The sequence below is a fragment of the Arachis hypogaea genome, chromosome 11 (assembly GCF_003086295.3).
Source record: "Arachis hypogaea cultivar Tifrunner chromosome 11, arahy.Tifrunner.gnm2.J5K5, whole genome shotgun sequence".
Classification (NCBI taxonomy): domain Eukaryota; kingdom Viridiplantae; phylum Streptophyta; class Magnoliopsida; order Fabales; family Fabaceae; genus Arachis; species Arachis hypogaea.
This window is the reverse complement of record NC_092046.1, coordinates 67315852-67337747: the sequence shown is the minus strand read 5'-3', so window position 1 is coordinate 67337747 and position 21896 is coordinate 67315852. Positions and strand designations below refer to the sequence as shown.

The following is a 21896-nucleotide window of genomic DNA, read 5'->3' as shown; positions in this document are numbered from 1 at the left end:
AGAACATGGTTTTTGAGTCAAAGAACACACAACCTGTGAGACTTTGAGCTTATTTACATGGTTACATTATTTAACCATAAATATTTTATTCTTGTGTGTTCCCTTCTCTATGATTGTAATCTATATTTTGTTCCATTCTATATGTCCATTATTTAGTATATTTACATGCTTGCATATGATTGAGGCCATTATTTGTTATTAGCTCACTTATCCCAAATAAGCCTACCTTTTACATCACCTTTGTTAGCTGATGCCAAGGCATCTTAGGCTAGTTTCACTAGCCTTTTTTCTTTTATTTTTAGTTGTTTTATGCATTTTCTTGAGCCTTAAGTAATCATTTGGGCCAAATAGTCATGCTTGTCTTAAATCATTCAAACATGAAGATTTTGATGCAAATTCCATGAGTTTTTAGTTATATTCCTTGAATGCTATGAATGGAAGAATTCTCAGAAATTTTGCAAGACTTTGATGCAGTTGTTTGGATGATTTCAGGGAAGAAGAGGCTAGGCAAGGAAGCAACAAAATCAATAAAGGAAGCTTGAATATCACATGTGGAGTTTAAGTTCCAGTTTAAGCTTAAACTGGAGCTTAAACGCCAAAACCATGAGAGCTAAGGAAATGCTGAAAGTGGCGTTTAACCTCCAGTTTAACCTTAAACTGGAAGTTAAACGCCAGAATTAGAAATGCACCAGGGAGCATTTCCACGTTTAAGCTCCAGTTTAACCTTAAACTGGAGCTTAAACGTGTTCGACTATTTTTTTTCTCCTCCAGGGTTGCTTTCTCATTTCCACGTTTAAGCTTCAGTTTAACCTTAAACTGAAGCTTAAACGTGCTCGAGCTTGTGCCTCCAGGGAGTGCCAGCGTTTAAGCTCCAGTTTAAGCTTAAACTGGAGCTTAAACGTGTTATATGGAACAGCTTGACCATGCCTTCTTCAAACATAAATAACTTGAGCTACAAAACTCCAAATGAGGTGATTCAAAATGCATTGGAAAGAAGACATCTAGATCTTTCCAAGCATATATGGCATGCATGGTGGATACTAAAAATTGAGGGAGAAAACATCCCCGTAATGTGCATAGAAGAGCATAGTACCAACATGCAATCAGGCCAGCTGACCTCTTCACCTTCCATGGAGTATAACTCGAGTTGTAGAACTCCAAATGATGCGCTTCCAGTTGCATTGGAAACCAGACATCCAGAGCTTTCCAACGATGTATAGAAGTATGGGGTGGACAATGCAACTGAGCTCCCAAAATTGGCAATTTCGAGCACGTTTAAGTGACTTAAACGTTGGCTTAAACGCTGTCAAACCAACCAGCAACCTTGTCACCTTCAATCAAGCATAACCTGAGCTATAGAGATCCAATTGAGGTGCTTCTAGTTGCGTTAGAAAGCTGACATCCATAGCTTTCCAACGAGGTATAATAGTCTATATTTGGCATCAAATTGGCAAGGTTGACAAGAGAACAAAGTGACGACTCAAGAAAGGGGGGTGCAACGTTTGAGTGTAGTTTAATGGATCATTATCCTTTTTGGATCAATTATGTCACTCTACCCTTCAAGCAAGCAAGGCCCATCAACAACACCAAATCAAGGCCACAAGAATCATCTAGAATAGTTTATTTTCATTTGATTGTAATTTGCTTTGAATTTCATTTTCATTTTGTAATTTAGGGAGCCTATTTAAAGGCCTTAGTTTCTGCATTTGAGACAGGGGGGATTGAGGGGGAATCCAGCCCCTGAGGGGGAAGTTTTGACGGAGGATCAGGAGAGAACTTGGGATCATTTTCTTTTAGTTTTGTAATTGAATTCAGAGCTATGACTCACTAAACCCCTTTCATTGGGTTAGGGAGCTCTATTGTAATTCAATGAATCAATAATAGTTTTATCTTCTTCTTCAATCTTTTCTCTTGAATTTTGTTAGAAAGCTTCTCGATCTAATTCCATTGGGTAGTTTTCTTGGGAAAGAAACTACCCATAATTGGAATCCTTCGGAACCTTGGGAAAGGAATGGAGGATTCATGCTAGAGAAGCTTTCTCACAGTGAATTGGATTGGGGTTTGGATGGATATTGTGACATGTAATCCTACCAAATTGTGGTTCATGAAACTGTGTGGTATAATCAGTGATCGAGCATTATCTCTTCTTATGAACATTTAAACCAAGGGATTGGGAATTTGTTCGTTTTTAGAGAGAATTGGTGAGCCAAGGGATTGGGATCCAATCATATAAGATTGCCAAGCAAAATTCAATGAATGCATTGGTTGAGGAAGGAATAAAAATGTTTTGATTCGGAGATCTCAATATCTCCTAACACCCAATGAATTCCCCATTTCTGATCTACCACTTTCTCTTTACATTCTGCAATTAAATTCATGCAATCACCCCATCCCTTTTAATTTCAGCAATTTAGCTTCTCGCTCTTTAATTCATGCAATTTTACATTCCGCAATTCTCATCTAAATTTTGATTCCGCTCAACTAGAACATACTTCTAATCCGAATTGCTCACTCAACCAATCCTTGTGGGATTCGACCTCACTCTATTGTGAGTTTTTACTTGACGATAACCGGTGCACTTGCCGGAAGGAATTTTGCCGATCGTGCAATTTCCTAAATCGTAGCATAACAAGTTTATGCGCATCAAGTTTATGGCGCCATTGCCGGGGATTGGTTTTCGATTGACAATTCTCCAATTGGAAGTTAACTAGATTGAGCAATTTTTCTTTTCTTTTGTTAATAGTTTTTGTTTCAGTTTATTACTGCTAATTTCTGCAAATTTTAATTTGTTTTCTTTGCTTATTCACTTGTTAGCATACTAACCACTAGCTGTTTGTGATATTGCCTCACTATGGAATTTCCACTATCTTTGGATGAGTATTGTTTGAGACTGAGCACATTGCAAAAAAGAAAGGAGTATCCATCATCTTTTGGTCAATCAAAATTCATGAGAAACTCTCCACCACCACAGAATGATTCATGTTATTATGCTCATGGTGGGTGGGAGTATCAGGAACAGGAAACGGGGTACTTCCCAGAGCCACAAAATGGTCCATGTTTTGGTGAATTTGATCACTACTCAAGTTGTGGCTGGGAAGATCAAAACCAAAGAGATTTCACTTATTCACACCCCATTCATCAAGAGCCATCACCTCTGAATTATCCAACCTCACCTCCTAGTTTTACATATCCAAATTCTTCATCACTTGAGCATTTCTCAGCACAAAATTCCTTCTCAAATTCATACAATTCATTTCACTATCCACAAGACTCATTCCACTATACACAAGAGTCATACCACTACCAACACTCCAACCAAAGACTCTATCAGCCCACACAAAACACATACTCCCAGCCACCATATCACAGCCAAGATAATCAACCTCATCAACCCAATCCGAACCAATCACTTCATGATCAGTTAACCAGGATAGAAGGAATGCTTGCAACTATGGGCAGAGATGTGGCTGATTTGAAAAGCTTTAAGGAAGAAGTGATATCCAACTTACAAAATCAAGGTGCTGCCATTCAAAAGCTAGAAGCACAAATTGGATATCTATCAAAGCAAATCCCTACCCACAATTCTTCTAGTGATACCATGGCAAACCCAAGGGAGGAATCAGAAGAACAAGAAAGGGAGAAAGTCAATCAAGGGAGATCACACTCCAATGAAACAGAGAGTTGCAAAGAGGAAGGGTTCATTGAACCACAAATTCAGGAAGCTTTTGATGAACAGGATACTCCAACTGTCCAACAACAACCAAGTTCTGAGATCAAGGATGTGAAGGCAGTAGAAACAAGCACCAAAATGAGGATTGTGACCGAGAAACAAAGGACCATATCCATGAAGAAGAGAAGGTCGAAGAACAATCCAACTCCTGAGCCAACAAGCAAGTTCACTCAAGCCAATCACAAGGGAAAGCTTGCTGGAAAGAGGCATTCACAACAAGGGGCACTAACTAGCTCCTTTATCCACTTGAAGTCATTCCTCTTAACAAACTGGAGGAAGAGGAAGAAAGTCAGGAACAGCATGTCAAGCTAATGACAGTAAACGAGCGTTTGTTGGGAGGCAACCCAACCAAAGGTAGTTTTTCTTTTCTAGTTATTTCAATAAAAGAGTTAAGTAGATTTATCTGTATTGCAAGGAGCTAAGTTTGGTGTTGCACACCAAAACAATTCAAGGGTGAATGTGAGATTCTAAGTTTGGTGTTCCACCAAAAACTTCATTAAAAGCACATTTCTACCTCAGCATGACTAGTCACTAGCTCCAACCAATCAGGGAAACTACTTAAACAATAGTTTAATTTCTAGTTCATAGTTTCTTTTTCTAGTTCATAGTTATTTTCTTAATAAAAGCACATGAGGTTTTCTGCATATGATCCAAATTGCTGCATATGGCAAGGAACTAAGTTTGGTGTTCACACACCAATCTAAGTTCAGAGGCCTACAAACATACATGCATGCTAACCAATTCTCAAAGTGCTTGGGGAACAAGCAACTTCTAATAGCTTTGCAGGAAGACAATCAATCTCATGGAAGGAATATACATCATCATCAAAGAGAACACCAAGGCTAGGAAGGATGATGAACAACAAAGAAGATGCTAAAAGGTTGTATTGTCACTTAATTGCTTGTACTTTGAATTGCTGATATTGGAAGTTTGCACGCACCCCTGCTTTAAGTTTGAGTCATTGCAGTTTTTGTTTGTCTGTTTGTTTAATTTCCAAATAAGTGATAGTCTAAGTGTCTGGATAAATTTCACTTGCTTAAATGTATGCTTGCCCTGTTTGTTCTGTTCAAAAAAAAATAGAAGAAATGTTTGAACAAAAGTAACTCAATTCCATTTGGTAAGAAATCAAATAAGATTAAATGGTGGTATGCATGTTTGATTGAATAGTCAGCTCACTAAGAAATAAAGTTAGAACTGTCACTTTTAGTGGAAATTAGGATGCTGTCTATGGATCTTGATGAATAAATGTCTTTGGCCATGAAAAAGAAAGAAGAAGAAGAAGAAAAAGCCACTGAAAAAGGGCAACCAAAAAGCAAAAAAATTGAGAAAATAAGCTAGGCACCAATGGTTTGAACTTCTGAGACAAATGCCTGTGGTGTTTATGTATTAAGGATATGCTTGGATGAATAGGTTCTGAGGAGTGTTTCAACACTTGGTAACTTGGGTTAACTAACCCGGGATTATCAACCAAAAGTCCATTATCAAGAGCAACCTAAATACAAAACATTTAGTCACACAAAGAGGTGCTGGGCACCAATGTCTCAAGAAGAAATGTGAACTAAAATGCCTGTAGTGGATATGTGTAGTGCACTGATAAGAAAAAGAAAATGCCAAAGGCTTGTGCAACACATGACACTGAGCAACAAGGAGCAAATAAGCTCAAAGGAAAAGAAAAACAAAGAAAAGAAACTTGCCAAGGATATGTGAATAACAAGAGGCCATAGCAGTGTTTTAGTGGAAACATAAAAAGTGACATTCTTACCTAAGAAACAATAAAGTGATGCCGCAACAACTTTCTGCATGAACACCCCATTAATCAATGTCAATTACTTACTGATATGGCTAATGAATTTACTTTCTGTTGCATTCTTTCTTCTCAATAATTCAGAACTTGCTTGGGGACAAGCAAGGATTAAGTTTGGTGTTGTGATGCCAAGGCATCTTAGGCTAGTTTCACTAGCCTTTTTTCTTTTATTTTTAGTTGTTTTATGCATTTTCTTGAGCCTTAAGTAATCATTTGGGCCAAATAGTCATGCTTGTCTTAAATCATTCAAACATGAAGATTTTGATGCAAATTCCATGAGTTTTTAGTTATATTCCTTGAATGCTATGAATGGAAGAATTCTCAGAAATTTTGCAAGACTTTGATGCAGTTGTTTGGATGATTTCAGGGAAGAAGAGGCTAGGCAAGGAAGCAACAAAATCAATAAAGGAAGCTTGAATATCACATGTGGAGTTTAAGTTCCAGTTTAAGCTTAAACTGGAGCTTAAACGCCAAAACCATGAGAGCTAAGGAAATGCTGAAAGTGGCGTTTAACCTCCAGTTTAACCTTAAACTGGAAGTTAAACGCCAGAATTAGAAATGCACCAGGGAGCATTTCCACGTTTAAGCTCCAGTTTAACCTTAAACTGGAGCTTAAACGTGTTCGACTATTTTTTTTCTCCTCCAGGGTTGCTTTCTCATTTCCACGTTTAAGCTTCAGTTTAACCTTAAACTGAAGCCTAAACGTGCTCGAGCTTGTGCCTCCAGGGAGTGTCAGCGTTTAAGCTCCAGTTTAAGCTTAAACTGGAGCTTAAACGTGTTATATGGAACAGCTTGACCATGCCTTCTTCAAACATAAATAACTAGAGCTACAAAACTCCAAATGAGGTGATTCAAAATGAATTGGAAAGAAGACATCTAGAGCTTTCCATGCATATATGGCATGCATGGTGGATACTAAAAATTGAGGGAGAAAACAGCCCCGTAATGTGCATAGAAGAGCATAGTACCAACATGCAATCAGGCCAGCTGACCTCTTCACCTTCCATGGAGTATAACTCGAGTTGTAGAACTCCAAATGATGCGCTTCCAGTTGCATTGGAAACCAGACATCCAGAGCTTTCCAAAGATGTATAGAAGTATGGGGTGGACAATGCAACGGAGCTCCCAAAATTGGCAATTTCGAGCACGTTTAAGTGACTTAAACGTTGGCTTAAACGCTGTCAAACCAACCAGCAACCTTGTCACCTTCAATCAAGCATAACTTGAGCTATAGAGATCCAATTGAGGTGCTTCCAGTTGCGTTAGAAAGCTGACATCCATAGCTTTCCAACGAGGTATAATAGTCTATATTTGGAATCAAATTGGCAAGGTTGACAAGAGAACAAAGTGACGACTCAAGAAAGGGGGGTGCAACGTTTGAGTGTAGTTTAATGGATCATTATCCTTTTTGGATCAATTATGTCACTCTACCCTTCAAGCAAGCAAGGCCCATCAACAACACCAAATCAAGGCCACAAGAATCATCTAGAATAGTTTATTTTCATTTGATTGTAATTTGCTTTGAATTTCATTTTCATTTTGTAATTTAGGGAGCCTATTTAAAGGCCTTAGTTTCTGCATTTGAGACAGGGGGGATTGAGGGGGAATCCAGCCCCTGAGGGGGAAGTTTTGACGGAGGATCAGGAGAGAACTTGGGATCATTTTCTTTTAGTTTTGTAATTGAATTCAGAGCTATGACTCACTAAACCCCTTTCATTGGGTTAGGGAGCTCTATTGTAATTCAATGAATCAATAATAGTTTTATATTCTTCTTCAATCTTTTCTCTTGAATTTTGTTAGAAAGCTTCTCGATCTAATTCCGTTGGGTAGTTGTCTTGGGAAAGAAACTACCCATAATTGGAATCCTTTGGAACCTTGGGAAAGGAATGGAGGATTCATGCTAGAGAAGCTTTCTCACAGTGAATTGGATTGGGGTTTGGATGGATATTGTGACATGTAATCCTACCAAATTGTGGTTCATGAAACTGTGTGGTATAATCAGTGATCGAGCATCATCTCTTCTTATGAACATTTAAACTAAGGGATTGGGAATTTGTTCGTTTTTAGAGAGAATTGGTGAGCCAAGGGATTGGGATCCAATCATATAAGATTGCCAAGCAAAATTCAATGAATGCATTGGTTGAGGAAGGAATAAAAATGTTTTGATTCGGAGATCTCAATATCTCCTAACACCCAATGAATTCCCCATTTCTGATCTACCACTTTCTCTTTACATTCTGCAATTAAATTCATGCAATCACCCCATCCCTTTTAATTTCAGCAATTTAGCTTCTCGCTCTTTAATTCATGCAATTTTACATTCCGCAATTCTCATCTAAATTTTGATTCCGCTCAACTAGAACATACTTCTAATCCGAATTGCTCACTCAACCAATCCTTGTGGGATTCGACCTCACTCTATTGTGAGTTTTTACTTGATGATAACCGGTGCACTTGCCGGAAGGAATTTTGCCGATCGTGCAATTTCCTAAATCGTAGCATAACAAGTTTATGCGCATCAAGTTTATGGCGCCGTTGCCGGGGATTGGTTTTCGATTGACAATTCTCCAATTGGAAGTTAACTAGATTGAGCAATTTTTCTTTTCTTTTGTTAATAGTTTTTGTTTCAGTTTATTACTGCTAATTTCTGCAAATTTTAATTTGTTTTCTTTGCTTATTCACTTGTTAGCATACTAACCACTAGCTGTTTGTGATATTGCCTCACTATGGAATTTCCACTATCTTTGGATGAGTATTGTTTGAGACTGAGCACATTGCAAAAAAGAAAGGAGTATCCATCATCTTTTGGTCAATCAAAATTCATGAGAAACTCTCCACCACCACAGAATGATTCATGTTATTATGATTCATAAACTTGATGCGCATAAACTTGTTATGCTACGATTTAGGAAATTGCACGATCGGCAAAATTCCTTCCGGCAAGTGCACCGGTTATCGTCAAGTAAAAACTCACAATAGAGTGAGGTCGAATCCCACAAGGATTGGTTGAGTGAGCAATTCGGATTAGAAGTATGTTCTAGTTGAGCGGAATCAAAATTTAGATGAGAATTGCGGAATGTAAAATTGCATGAATTAAAGAGCGAGAAGCTAAATTGCTGAAATTAAAAGGGATGGGGTGATTGCATGAATTTAATTGCAGAATGTAAAGAGAAAGTGGTAGATCAGAAATGGGGAATTCATTGGGTGTTAGGAGATATTGAGATCTCCGAATCAAAACATTTTTATTCCTTCCTCAACCAATGCATTCATTGAATTTTGCTTGGCAATCTTATATGATTGGATCCCAATCCCTTGGCTCACCAATTCTCTCAAAAACGAACAAATTCCCAATCCCTTGGTTTAAATGTTCATAAGAAGAGATGATGCTCGATCACTGATTATACCACACAGTTTCATGAACCACAATTTGGTAGGATTACATGTCACAATATCCATCCAAACCCCAATCCAATTCACTGTGAGAAAGCTTCTCTAGCATGAATCCTCCATTCCTTTCCCAAGGTTCCGAAGGATTCCAATTATGGGTAGTTTCTTTCCCAAGACAACTACCCAATGGAATTAGATCGAGAAGCTTTCTAACAAAATTCAAGAGAAAAGATTGAAGAAGAAGATAAAACTATTATTGATTCATTGAATTACAATAGAGCTCCCTAACCCAATGAAAGGGGTTTAGTGATTCATAGCTCTGAATTCAATTACAAAACTAAAAGAAAATGATCCCAAGTTCTCTCCTGATCCTCCGTCAAAACTTCACCCTCAGGGGCTGGATTCCCCCTCAATCCCCCCTGTCTCAAATGCAGAAACTAAGGCCTTTAAATAGGCTCCCTAAATTACAAAATGAAAATGAAATTCAAAGCAAATTACAATCAAATAAAAATAAACTATTCTAGATGATTCTTGTGGCCTTGATTTGGTGTTGTTGATGGGCCTTGCTTGCTTGAAGGGTAGAGTGACATAATTGATCCAAAAAGGATAATGATCCATTAAACTACACTCAAACGTTGCACCCCCCTTTCTTGAGTCGTCACTTTGTTCTCTTGTCAACCTTGCCAATTTGATGCCAAATATAGACTATTATACCTCGTTGGAAAGCTATGGATGTCAGCTTTCTAACGCAACTGGAAGCACCTCAATTGGATCTCTATAGCTCAAGTTATGCTTGATTGAAGGTGACAAGGTTGCTGGTTGGTTTGACAGCGTTTAAGCCAACGTTTAAGTCACTTAAACGTGCTCGAAATTGCCAATTTTGGGAGCTCAGTTGCATTGTCCACCCCATACTTCTATACATCGTTGGAAAGCTCTGGATGTCTGGTTTCCAATGCAACTGGAAGCGCATCATTTGGAGTTCTACAACTCGAGTTATACTCCATGGAAGGTGAAGAGGTCAGCTGGCCTGATTGCATGTTGGTACTATGCTCTTCTATGCACATTACGGGGCTGTTTTTTCCCTCAATTTTTAGTATCCACCATGCATGCCATATATGCTTGGAAAGCTCTAGATGTCTTCTTTCCAATGCATTTTGAATCACTTCATTTGGAGTTTTGTAGCTCATGTTATTTATGTTTGAAGAAGGCATGGTCAAGCTGTTCCATATAACACGTTTAAGCTCCAGTTTAAGCTTAAACTGGAGCTTAAACGCTGACACTCCCTGGAGGCACAAGCTCGAGCACGTTTAGGCTTCAGTTTAAGGTTAAACTGAAGCTTAAACGTGGAAATGAGAAAGCAACCCTGGAGGAGAAAAAAAATAGTCGAACACGTTTAAGCTCCAGTTTAAGGTTAAACTGGAGCTTAAACGTGGAAATGCTCCCTGGTGCATTTCTAATTCTGGCGTTTAACTTCCAGTTTAAGGTTAAACTGGAGGTTAAACGCCACTTTCAGCATTTCCTTAGCTCTCATGGTTTTGGCGTTTAAGCTCCAGTTTAAGCTTAAACTGGAACTTAAACTCCACATGTGATATTCAAGCTTCCTTTATTGATTTTGTTGCTTCCTTGCCTAGCCTCTTCTTCCCTGAAATCATCCAAACAACTGCATCAAAGTCTTGCAAAATTTCTGAGAATTCTTCCATTCATAGCATTCAAGGAATATAACTAAAAACTCATGGAATTTGCATCAAAATCTTCATGTTTGAATGATTTAAGACAAGCATGACTATTTGGCCCAAATGATTACTTAAGGCTCAAGAAAATGCATAAAACAACTAAAAATAAAAGAAAAAAGGCTAGTGAAACTAGCCTAAGATGCCTTGGCATCATTAGCCCCCTTGAGCTTTTAATCCCCTCTTGTTCTATAACCACATTACTAACCTTAAGCAGAAAAACTAATTAATTATCCCAAATTGAATCTTTGGTTAGCTTAAGTTAGAGATTGTGCATCAATTAAGTGTGGGAAAATTGTGGGAACATGGATTGATAAGGGAATGTAACATGTTTCTAATTTATTTGAATATTAGGAATTTGGGAACCTACTCATGAAAAACCAAAATAGAAAAATAATAGAAATTCCATGTGCATTGATAAGTTATGTTTATTTCTCTACAAAAAAAAAAGAAGAAAAAAAAAGAGAAAAAGAGAAAAAGAGAAAATATATATATATATATAATATAAATAAATAAATAAGGGGACAAAATTACCCCAATGTTAAGTTAATAAAAGATCAATGCACATGTGATAAAAATTAAAGAAAAATTTGGTACATGAGTATGGGAATTATACAAAAGTGAGAATTATGGGTAGCTAGGCATGAATTTAAAAGTATATAGAGTATATGTATATTAGGTGAGAGCTTAGGTTAATTGAAGATTCATAGTATAGCTCACTTGGCCATACATATATCCTTACCTTTACCTCAGCCCCATTACAACCTTGAAAAGACCTCATGATGTTTGCATTGGTACATTAAATATTTGTTGATTGGTTAGATGAAGAACAATGTTTAGAAAGCATGACTAGAGATGAGTAGAGTGAATAACCCTATACACTTGAGAGATTAGAGTGATATACACTACTAGTGAGGGTTCAATGCTTGATTCTATGTTCCCTGCTTTCATGAGCTGTCTTCTTACAAGTTTACCTGATTTTTATTTTATGATTTGAATTAGTGAAATCTGATTTATGTTTGTCTTGGAGAACTTATTTATTTTTAACCAAGTAGGTAGAATCATTTTGCATGTAGTTGCATTCATATAGATAGGTTGCATTTCATACATTCTACTACTCCTCTTCATCTTTATAGCTTCTCTTGAGCTTAGCATGAGGACATGCTAATGTTTAAGTGTGAGGAGGTTGATAAACCACTATTTTATGGTTTATCTTGTGCTCAATTGAGTGGTTTTTATCTACTCTTTACCCACTTATTCATACTATTTGCATGGTTTTATATTTCCTTCCTAATTATGTGCTTTGATTGAAAACATGCTTCTTTGATCTTATATTTGCTTATTATTAATCCTCTCTTATTACCATTAGATGCCTTGATATGTGTTTTAAGTGTTTTCAGATATTATAAGGCAGGAATGGCTTGGAGGATGGGAAGAAAGCATGCAAAAGTGGAAGGAATGCAAGAAGTTGGAGAAATTGTTAAGCTGTCCAGCCTGACCTCTCTACACTCAAACGGCTATAACTTTAGCTACAGAGGTCCAAACGACGCGGTTCCAGTTGCGTTAGAAAGCTAACGTCCGGGGCTTCAATTTGATATATAATATGTTATAGTTCCCATGACGCTAGGTGACGCGACCGCGTGATCCATGCGGCCGCGTCGCAGGGACGAAAAACCAGCGTGGCAAAATCCGAAACCAGCGAATTCTGGACTGTTTCTGACCCAGTTTGTGGCCTAGAAAATACAGATTATAGGCTATAAAGTGGGGGACTGTATCCATTCAAAAGAAGGCTCTCATATTCACAATTTTAGGAGTAGATGTAGTTTTTAGAGAGAGAGGTTCTCTCCTCTCTCTTAGGATTAAGATTTAGAATTTCTCTTAGTTTTAGGAGTGACTCTCAATCCCAGGTTCTTTATTTTTATTTATTTTTATTTTTCCAATTTAATTTATGAATTCCCATGTTATGATTTAAACATTTTATTTAATATAATTCGAAGTATTTCAGACTCATGATTGCTCTCTTTAATTTATTAATGCCCTGTGTTTATCCAAATTATTTCCATTCAAGTAGAATTTCTCTCTTTTGGCTTTGGTTGAGAAATTGGTAACTCTTGAGTTATCAAACTCATTGTTGATTAAAAATTGGAATTAATTTGTCCACTTTACTTACCTTCATAGTTAGAGGTTAATAAGGTGGGGGGAAGAATCCAATTCTCATCAGCCCTCCTATCCACTGATGCTCAAAGCCTTAGATCCTTTTTATTACTCTTGCCTTTTGGTTTTCAGGGCTATTGGCTTTTTGCTCTTGCCTCTTGGTTTAAAGAGCTTTTGGCTTTTTCTGCATGCTTTTTCTTTTTCTTTCTCTTTTTTTTCACCATTTTTCTTTTCTTTTTTTTTCGCAAGCTTTTGTATTCACTGCTTTTTCTTGCTTCAAGAATCAATTTTATGATTTTTCAGATTATCAAATAACATGTCTCCTTTTTCATCATTCTTTCAAAAGCCAACATATTTAACATTCATAAACCATAATATCAAAAGATATATGCACTGTTCAAGCATTCATTCAGAAAACAAAAAGTATTGTCACCACATCAAAATAATTAAACTAGTTTCAAGGATGAATTCGAAACCATGTACTTCTTGTTCTTTTGTTTTTAGAACAGTTTTCATTTAAGAGAGATGATGGATTCATAGGACATTCATAGCTTTAAGACATAGACACTTAGACACTAATGATCATATAGTAAAGACACAAACATAAATAAAACATAAGGCTCAAAAACCGAAAAACAGGAAAATAAGAACAAGGAGATTAAGGAACGGGTCCACCTTATTGAGGGTGGCGTCTTCCTCTTCTTGAAGAACCAATGGTGCTCTTGAGCTCCTCTATGTCTCTTCCTTGTCTTTGTTGTTCCTCCCTTATAGCTCTTTGATCTTCTCTAATCTCATGGAGGATGATGGAGTGCTCTTGGGGCTCCATCCTTAGTTGTCCCATATTGGAACTTAATTCTCCTAGGAAAGTGTTGATTTGCTCCCAATAGTTTTATGGAGGGAAGTGCATCCCTTGAGGCATTAGTGGTTATGGAAAAACAAAAAAGCAATGCTTTTACCACACCAAACTTAGAAGGTTTGCTCGTCCCCGAGCAAAAGAAGAGAGAAGGTAGTAGAAGAAGAAGAAAATGGAGGAGATGGAGGGAGGTGAGTGGTTCGGCCATGTGTGGGTAGGTTTGGGAGGGGAGAGTGGTGAAGAGGTGATGGGGAAGAGAGAATGAGCTAATTGGTGAAGGGTATTTGTGGAAGAGTGTTATGGAAAGGTGTGAAGAGGAGAGAAGAAGAGGTGGGGTAGGTGGGTATCCTGTGGGGTCCACAGATCCAGTGGGGCCAAGGACTTAACATCTCTGCTCCAATTAAGCATGTAAAACGCCCTTGCTGTGCAATCCTAGCATTTAACGCCAGACTGCTGCTTGTTTCGGACGTTAAACGCCCAAATATAGCCTATTTCTGGCGTTTAACGCCAGGTAGATGCTTGTTTCTAGCGTTAAACTCCAGACAGATGCTTGTTTTTGGCGTTTAAATGCCAGAATGCTCCTCCTCCAGGGTGTGCTATTTTTAATGCTGTTTTTTTCATTCTGTTTTTGATTTTTCAGTAGTTTTTATGACTCCACATGATTATCAACCTAATAAAACATGAAATAAAAATAAAAATAAAATAGATATAATTAAATAACATTGGGTTGCCTCCCAACAAGCGCTTCTTTAATGTCAGTAGCTTGACAGTGAGCTCTCATGGAGCCTCACAGATAATCAGAGCAAGGTTGGAACCTCCTAATACCAAACTTAGAGTTTGAATGTGGGGGTTCAACACCAAACTTAGAGTTTGGTTATGGCCTCCCAACACCAAACTTAAAGTTTGACTGTGGGGGCTTTGGTTGACTCTGCAGTGAGAGAAGCTTTTCATGCTTCCTCTCCATGGTTACAGAAGGAGATCCTTAAGTTTCAAACACAAGGTTGTCCTCATTCAGTTGAAGGACCAACTCTCCTCTGTCCACATCAATCACAGCTCTTGTTGTGGCTAGGAAGGGTCTTCCAAGGATGATGGATTCATCCTCATCCTTCCCAGTGTCTAGGATTATGAAATCAGCAGGGATGTAAAGGCCTTCAACCTTTACTAACACGTCCTCTACTTGTCCATAAGCCTGTTTTCTTGAGTTGTCTGCCATCTCTAAAGAGATTCTGGCAGCTTGCACCTCAAAGATCCCAAGTTTCTCCATTACAGAGAGTGGCATTAAGTTTATTCCTGACCCCAGGTCACACAGAGCCTTCTCAAAGGTCATGGTGCCTATGTTACAGGGAATTAGGAATTTACCAGGATCCTATTTCTTTTGAGGTAATTTCTGCCTATCCAATGCATTCAGTTCATTGGTGAGCAAGGGAGGTTCATCTTCCCAAGTCTCATTACCAAATAATTTGGCATTTAGCTTCATGATTGCACCAAGGTACTTAGCAACTTGCTCTTCAGTGATGTCTTCATTCTCTTCAGAAGAAGAATACTCATCAGAGCTCATGAAGGGCAGAAGTAGGTTCAATAGAATCTCTATGGTCTCTAGATGAGCCTCAGATTCCTTTGGTTCCTCAAAGGGAAACTCCTTATTGGTCACTGAACGTCCCAAGAGGTCTTGCACATTGTTGAACGCCAGTTTGCGTCATTTAAACTCGGAAAAAGTATAGACTATTATATATTGCCGGAAAGCCCTGGATGTCTACTTTCCAACGCAATTGAGAGCGTGCCATTTGGAGTTCTGTAGCTCCAGAAAATCCACTTTGAGTGCAGGGAGGTCAGAATCCAACAGCATCTGCAGTTCTTCTTCAACCTCTGAATCTAATTTTTGCTCAAGTCTCTCAATTTCAGCCAGAAAATACCTGAAATCACAGAAAAACACACAAACTCATAGTAAAGTCCAGAAATGTTATTTTTATTTAAAAACTAATAAAATTATACTAAAAACTAACTAAATCATACTAAAAACTATATAAAAATGATGCCAAAAAGCGTATAAATTATCCGCTCATCAGCAAGCGAATCGGAGCACCGTAGCTCGAGATATCACGACTTGAAGTGAGAAGTGAATAGTGTTTTCCACTTCTCTTTCTCTCTTCTCATGCAGCTGGTGTTTATGTTGTGTGAGTGGTTTATGGCTGAAAAGGGTTCACTTAAATGACTTATATATGTTGGGCTTGGAACTTGGGACTAGTCCAATCCATTAGCGTTTTTAGCCCATTTGGCCCAACTTCGGGCCAAACCTTTAAAATTAACGCCCGGTTTTCTATTTCTAAGATTTTCTAAGGTTTTCAGCTGTTTTAAATTTTTTTTTTCGCACAGTATCGGGCAGACTTAAACCGGTTCAACCGGTTCGGCTGCCAGTTCACGATTTTTCTCAATTTTTCGTAGAAAATACATTTTCTGACTCAGAAAAATCTACTGCATCCAAAAATCATATTTATATTTTCTAATTAATATTCTAAAATTTTGAACCCATTTCGGACAATTAAATTATTATTATTTTACGTAAATAAATCGGTTAATTAATTCGCGATTCTTACATATTGAAAAATCTTTAAGTGGATATAAAATTTGTAGGAAATGGATTTTTGTAGACGAAGTTATGATCATTCAAAATTTGGTGTTGAAATCTGAATTCTGTGAATGCTGCAAAATTTGTGATTTATGGTTTGTGTGCGCACGCACACCCTTGTGAGTTTTTGAACCCGTGCATACGCACAACCTTGTGCGTACGCACACACAGGGGAAGGCTTGCTGTTGGGAGCGCTAGCATGACCTGTACGCACACACAACCAACAAGGTTTTGCAAGCTGTGCGCACGCACACACCTGTGCGAACGCACACGTTGGAAGGTGCATTGATGCATGGAAAACTTGTCTCATAACAAATTTCCTTCGGCAAGTGTACCAAATTTGTCGTCAAGTAAAAACTCACAATAGAGTGAGGTCGAATCCCACAGGGATTGATTGATCAAGCAACTTTAATTAGAGGAATGTTCTAGTTGAGCGAATCAGAATTTGAGTTGAGAATTGCAGAAAATTAAATGGCGGGAAAGTAAATAACAGAAAAGTAAATGCTAGAAATAAAGAGCTGAATGTAGATGATGGAAAGTAAATTGCAGAATCTTAAATGGGAATGGGGTAATTGCTCAAAAAAGTAAATGACAGAAATTAAAGAGAATGGGTAAGATCAGAAATGGGGAGTTCATTGGGCTCAGGAGATGTTGCATTCTCCAGATCAATTTCATTTTCATCTCTTCCTCAATCAATGCACTCATTGATCTCCTTGGCAATCTTAAGTGATCGAATTACAATTCCTTGTAATTCAATCTCTCAAATCTTGATCAATAGCCAATTCCTTGGTCAATTGCGCATGAGAAGAGATGAAGTATGGTTACTAATTATACCACATGCATTTCCCAAATCAAGTGTTGAGAGGATTATAGTCACATATCCATCCAAACCCAATTTGCTCCAGCATGAGAAAGCATTTCTAGCATGATCTCTGCATTCCTCTTTCAAGGTTTAGAAGAGATCCAAGTTTGAATAGCTTCTTTTCCAAGATAACTACCCAATTGGATGAAGATCGAAAGCTTTCAAGTAAAATCAAGAGAAAAGATAGAAGAAGAATAATTGATGAGTGGATAATTTATACGCTTTTTGACATGGTTTTTAGTATGTTTTTAGTAGGATCTAGTTACTTTTAGGGATGTTTTCATTAGTTTTTATGTTAAATTCACATTTCTGGACTTTACTATGAGTTTGTGTGTTTTTCTGTGATTTCAGGTATTTTCTGGCTGAAATTGAGGGACTTGAGCAAAAATCAGATTCAGAGGTTGAAGAAGGACTGCTGATGCTGTTGGATTCTGACCTCCCTGCACTCAAAGTGGATTTTCTGGAGCTACAAAACTCGAAATGGCACGCTTCCAATTGCGTTGGAAAGTAGACATCCAGGGCTTTCCAAAAAAGGATCCAAAACCAGAAAAGGATCCAAAACCAGAGTTGAACGCCCAAACTGGCACAAAAGCTGGCGTTCAACTCCAAGAAGGACCTCTACACGTGCAACACTCAAAGCTCAGCCCAAGCACACACCAAGTGGGCCCCGGAAGTGGATTTATGCATCAATTACTTACTTCTGTAAAACCTAGTAGCTAGTTTATTATAAATAGGACATTTCACTATTGTATTTGACATCCTGAGTTTTATCTTCGGATCATAGTAGTCTTGGTTACTCCGGTTCCTTTCTGGGGCCGAGACCAATGAACTCCATTATCACTTATGTATTTTCAACGGTAGAGTTTCTACACTTCATAGATTAAGGTGTGGAGCTCTGCTGTTCCTCAAAGATTAATGCAAAGTACTACTGTTTTCTATTCAATTCATCTTATTTCGCTTCCAAGATATTCATTCGCACTTCAACCTGAATGTGATGAACGTGACAATCATCATCATTCCCTATGAACGCGTGCCTGACAACCACTTCCGTTCTACCTTCGACTGAATGTGTATCTCTTAGATCTCTTAATCGGAATCTTCGTGGTGTAAGCTAGAATGATGGCGGCATTCAAGAGAATCCAGAAAGTCTAAACCTTGTCTGTGGTATTCCGAGTAGGATTCAATGAATGAATGAATGTGACGAGCTCCAAACTCACGATTGCTGGGCGTAGTGACAGACGCAAAAGGATAGTAAATCCTATTTCAGTATGATCGAGAACCGACAGATGAATAGCCGTGCTGTGACAGGGTGCATTGACCATTTTCACTGAGAGGATAAGATGAAGCCATTGACAAGGGTGATGCCTCCAGACGATTAGCCGTGCTGTGACAGGGCATTTGGATCATTTTCCCGAGAGAAGACCGAAAGTAGCCATTGACAATGGTAATGTATCACATAAAGCCAGCCATGGAAAGGAGTAAGACTGATTGGATGAAGATAGTAGGAAAGCAGAGGTTCAGAGGAACGAAAAGCATCTCTATTCACTTATCTGAAATTCTCACCAATGAATTACATAAGTATTTCTATCCCTCTTTTATTATTTAATTTCGAAAACTCCCTTATTATTTTATATCCGCCTGACTGAGATTTACAAGGTGACCATAGCTTGCGTCATACCAACAATCTCCGTGGGATTCGACCCTTACTCACGTAAGGTATTACTTGGACGACCCAGTGCACTTGCTGGTTAGTTGTGCGAAGTTGTGAACCATGGTATTGGCATCATGTTTTTGGCGCCATTACCAGGGAAAGAAAGAGCGATGAATTTTATATAATCAAAGTGTAATCACAATTTCTGCGCACCAAGTTTTTGGCGCCGTTGCCAGGGAAAGAAAGAGCGATAAATTTTACATAATCAAAGTGTAATCACAATTTCTGCGCACCAAGTTTTTGGCGCCATTGCCGGGGATTGTTCGAGTTTGGACAGCTGACGGTTCATCTTGTTGCTCAGATTAGGTAATTTTCTTTTTGTTTTCTTTTCAACAATTTTTCAAAAATCTTTCAAAAATTTCTCCTTTGTTTTCGAAAAAAAAATAAAAATATTTTCAAAAATATATTTTTTCTTCAGAATTTTTAAGAATGAATTCTAGTGTTTCATGAAGCATGTGAAGCCTGGCTGGCTGCAAAGCCATGTCTAAATTCTTTTGGACTGAGGCTTCCAAACCATCAGCATAGAGGCAAGTTACATATTTGATAAGTAATGAGCAGTATATTCTGATATCTTGCTGAAGCTTGGCTGGCCATTGGCCATGTCTAGTGTTTTGGACCGGAGCTTTCATTGAAAGCTTGGCTGGCTAGTGAGCCATGTCTAATTCCTGGACTGAAGCTTTAGACTAAGAATGCAAGATTCCTGGAATTCATATTAAAAATTTTGGAATACTTATTTTTCTTTTTCACACTAATTTTCGAATGGAAAAAAAATAATACAAAAAAATTAGAAAATCATAAAAATAAAAAATATTTTTCATGTTTCTTGTTTGAGTCTTGAGTCATGTTATAAGTTTGGTGTCAATTGCATGTGCATCTTGCATTTTTTCGAAAATTTTCATGCATTCATAGTGTTCTTCATGATCTTCAAGTTGTTCTTGGTAAGTCTTCTTGTTTGATCTTTGCATTTGCATGTTTTGTGTCTTTTCTTGTTTTTCATATGCATTCCTGAATTCTTAGTGCCTAAGCATTAAAGAATTCTAAGTTTGGTGTCTTGCATGTTTTCTTTTCATTAAAAATTTTTCAAAATCATGTTCTTGGTGTTCATCTTGACATTCAAAGTGTTCTTGGTGTTCATCTTGACATTCATAGCATTCTTGCATGCATTCATTGTTTTAATCTAAAAATTTCATGCATTGCATCATTTTTCTTGTTTTTCTCTCTCATCATTAAAAATTCAAAAATAAAAAAAATATCTTTCTCTTTTTCTCTCATCAAATTTTGAAAATTAGATTTGACTTTTTCAAAAAATTTTTTAAAAATCTAGTTGTTTTTATGAGTCAAATCAAATTTTCAATTTAAAAATCTCATCTTTTTCAAAATCTTTTTCAAAAATCAAATCTTTTTCAAATTTCTTAGTTATTTTTGAAAATTCCAAAAATATTTTTCAAAAATTTTTTTCTTATTTTTATATCAAATTTTCGAAAATAACAATAACAATTAATGTTTTGATTCAAAAATTTCATGTTTGTTACTTACTTGTTAAGAAAGATTCAAACTTTAAGTTCTAGAATCATATCTTGTGATTTCTTGTGAATCAAGTCATTAATTGTGATTTTAAAAATCAAATCTTTTTCAAAACCAATTTCAATCATATCTTTTCAAAAATATCATCTCATCTTATCTTTTTCAAAATTTGATTTCAAAATATCTCTTCTAACTTCCTAACTTCTTATCTTTTCAAAATTGATTTTCAAATTTGTTTCAACTAACTAACTAACTTTTTGTTTGTTTCTTATCTTTTTCAAAACTACCTAACTAACTCTCTCTCTCTCTCTAATTTTCGAAAATATCTTCCCCCTTTTTCAAAAATTTCTTTTTTTATTATTTTAATTTTTTTTTTCGAAAAAAAAACTACTAACCTTTTTCAAAAACTATTTTAAAAAATCACTAACTCTTTTTCAAAAAATTATTTTCGAAATTTTCCTCTCTCATCTTATTCTATTTATTTATTCATCTACTAACATCTCTCCCTCACCCACCAAAAATCCGAACCCTCTCTCTCTCTTTCTGAGTTTAGATTTTTCTCTTCTTCTTTTCTACTAACAATAAGGAACCTCTTTACTGTGACATAGAGGATTCCTCTTCTTTTCTTTTTCTCTTCTCTTTCTTATGAGCAGGGACAAAGAAAAAGGAATTCTTGTTGAAGCTGATCCAGAACCTGAAAGGACTCTGAAGAGGAAATTAAGGGAAGCTAAATTACAACAATCCAGAGACAACTTGATTGAAAATTTCGAACAAGTAAAGGAGATGGCAGCCGAACCCAACAACAATGCAAGGAGAATGCTTGGTGACTTTACTGCACCAAATTCCAATTTACATGGAAGAAGCATCTCCATTCCTGCCATTGGAGCAAACAACTTTGAGCTGAAACCTCAATTAGTTTCTCTGATGCAGCAGAACTGCAAGTTTCATGGACTTCCATCTGAAGATCCTTTTCAGTTCTTAACTGAATTCTTGCAGATCTGTGATACTGTCAAGACTAATGGAGTAGATCCTGAAGTCTACAGGCTCATGCTTTTCCCTTTTGCTGTAAGAGACAGAGCTAGAGTGTGGTTGGACTCTCAACCTAAGGATAGCCTGAACTCTTGGGATAAGCTGGTCAAGGCTTTCTTAGCCAAGTTCTTTCCTCCTCAAAGGCTTAGTAAACTTAGAGTGGACGTTTAGACCTTCAGACAGAAAGAAGGTGAATCCCTCTATGAAGCTTGGGAGAGATACAAAGGACTGACCAAAAAGTGTCCTTCTGACATGCTTTCAGAATGGACCATCCTGGATATATTCTATGATGGTTTATCTGAGCTATCAAAGATGTCATTGGATACTTCTGCAGCTGGATCCATTCACCTAAAGAAAATGCCTGCAGAAGCTCAAGAACTCATTGACATGGTTGCTAATAACCAGTTCATGTACACTTCTGAGAGGAATCCTGTGAGTAATGGGACGCCTATGAAGAAGGGAGTTCTTGAAGTTGATACTCTGAAT

At 37.3% G+C, this 21896-nt stretch overlaps 1 non-coding gene across 1 annotated transcript; it reads right to left on the bottom strand.

Annotated features, from left to right (window-relative positions):
* Nucleotides 1–21560: 21560 nt before the first annotated feature.
* Nucleotides 21561–21668, bottom strand: LOC112725384 (small nucleolar RNA R71). Its single transcript, XR_003164495.1, has one exon. It is a non-coding gene; the product is annotated as a small nucleolar RNA R71 (small nucleolar RNA).
* Between the last annotated feature and the right edge of the window lie 228 nt (nucleotides 21669–21896).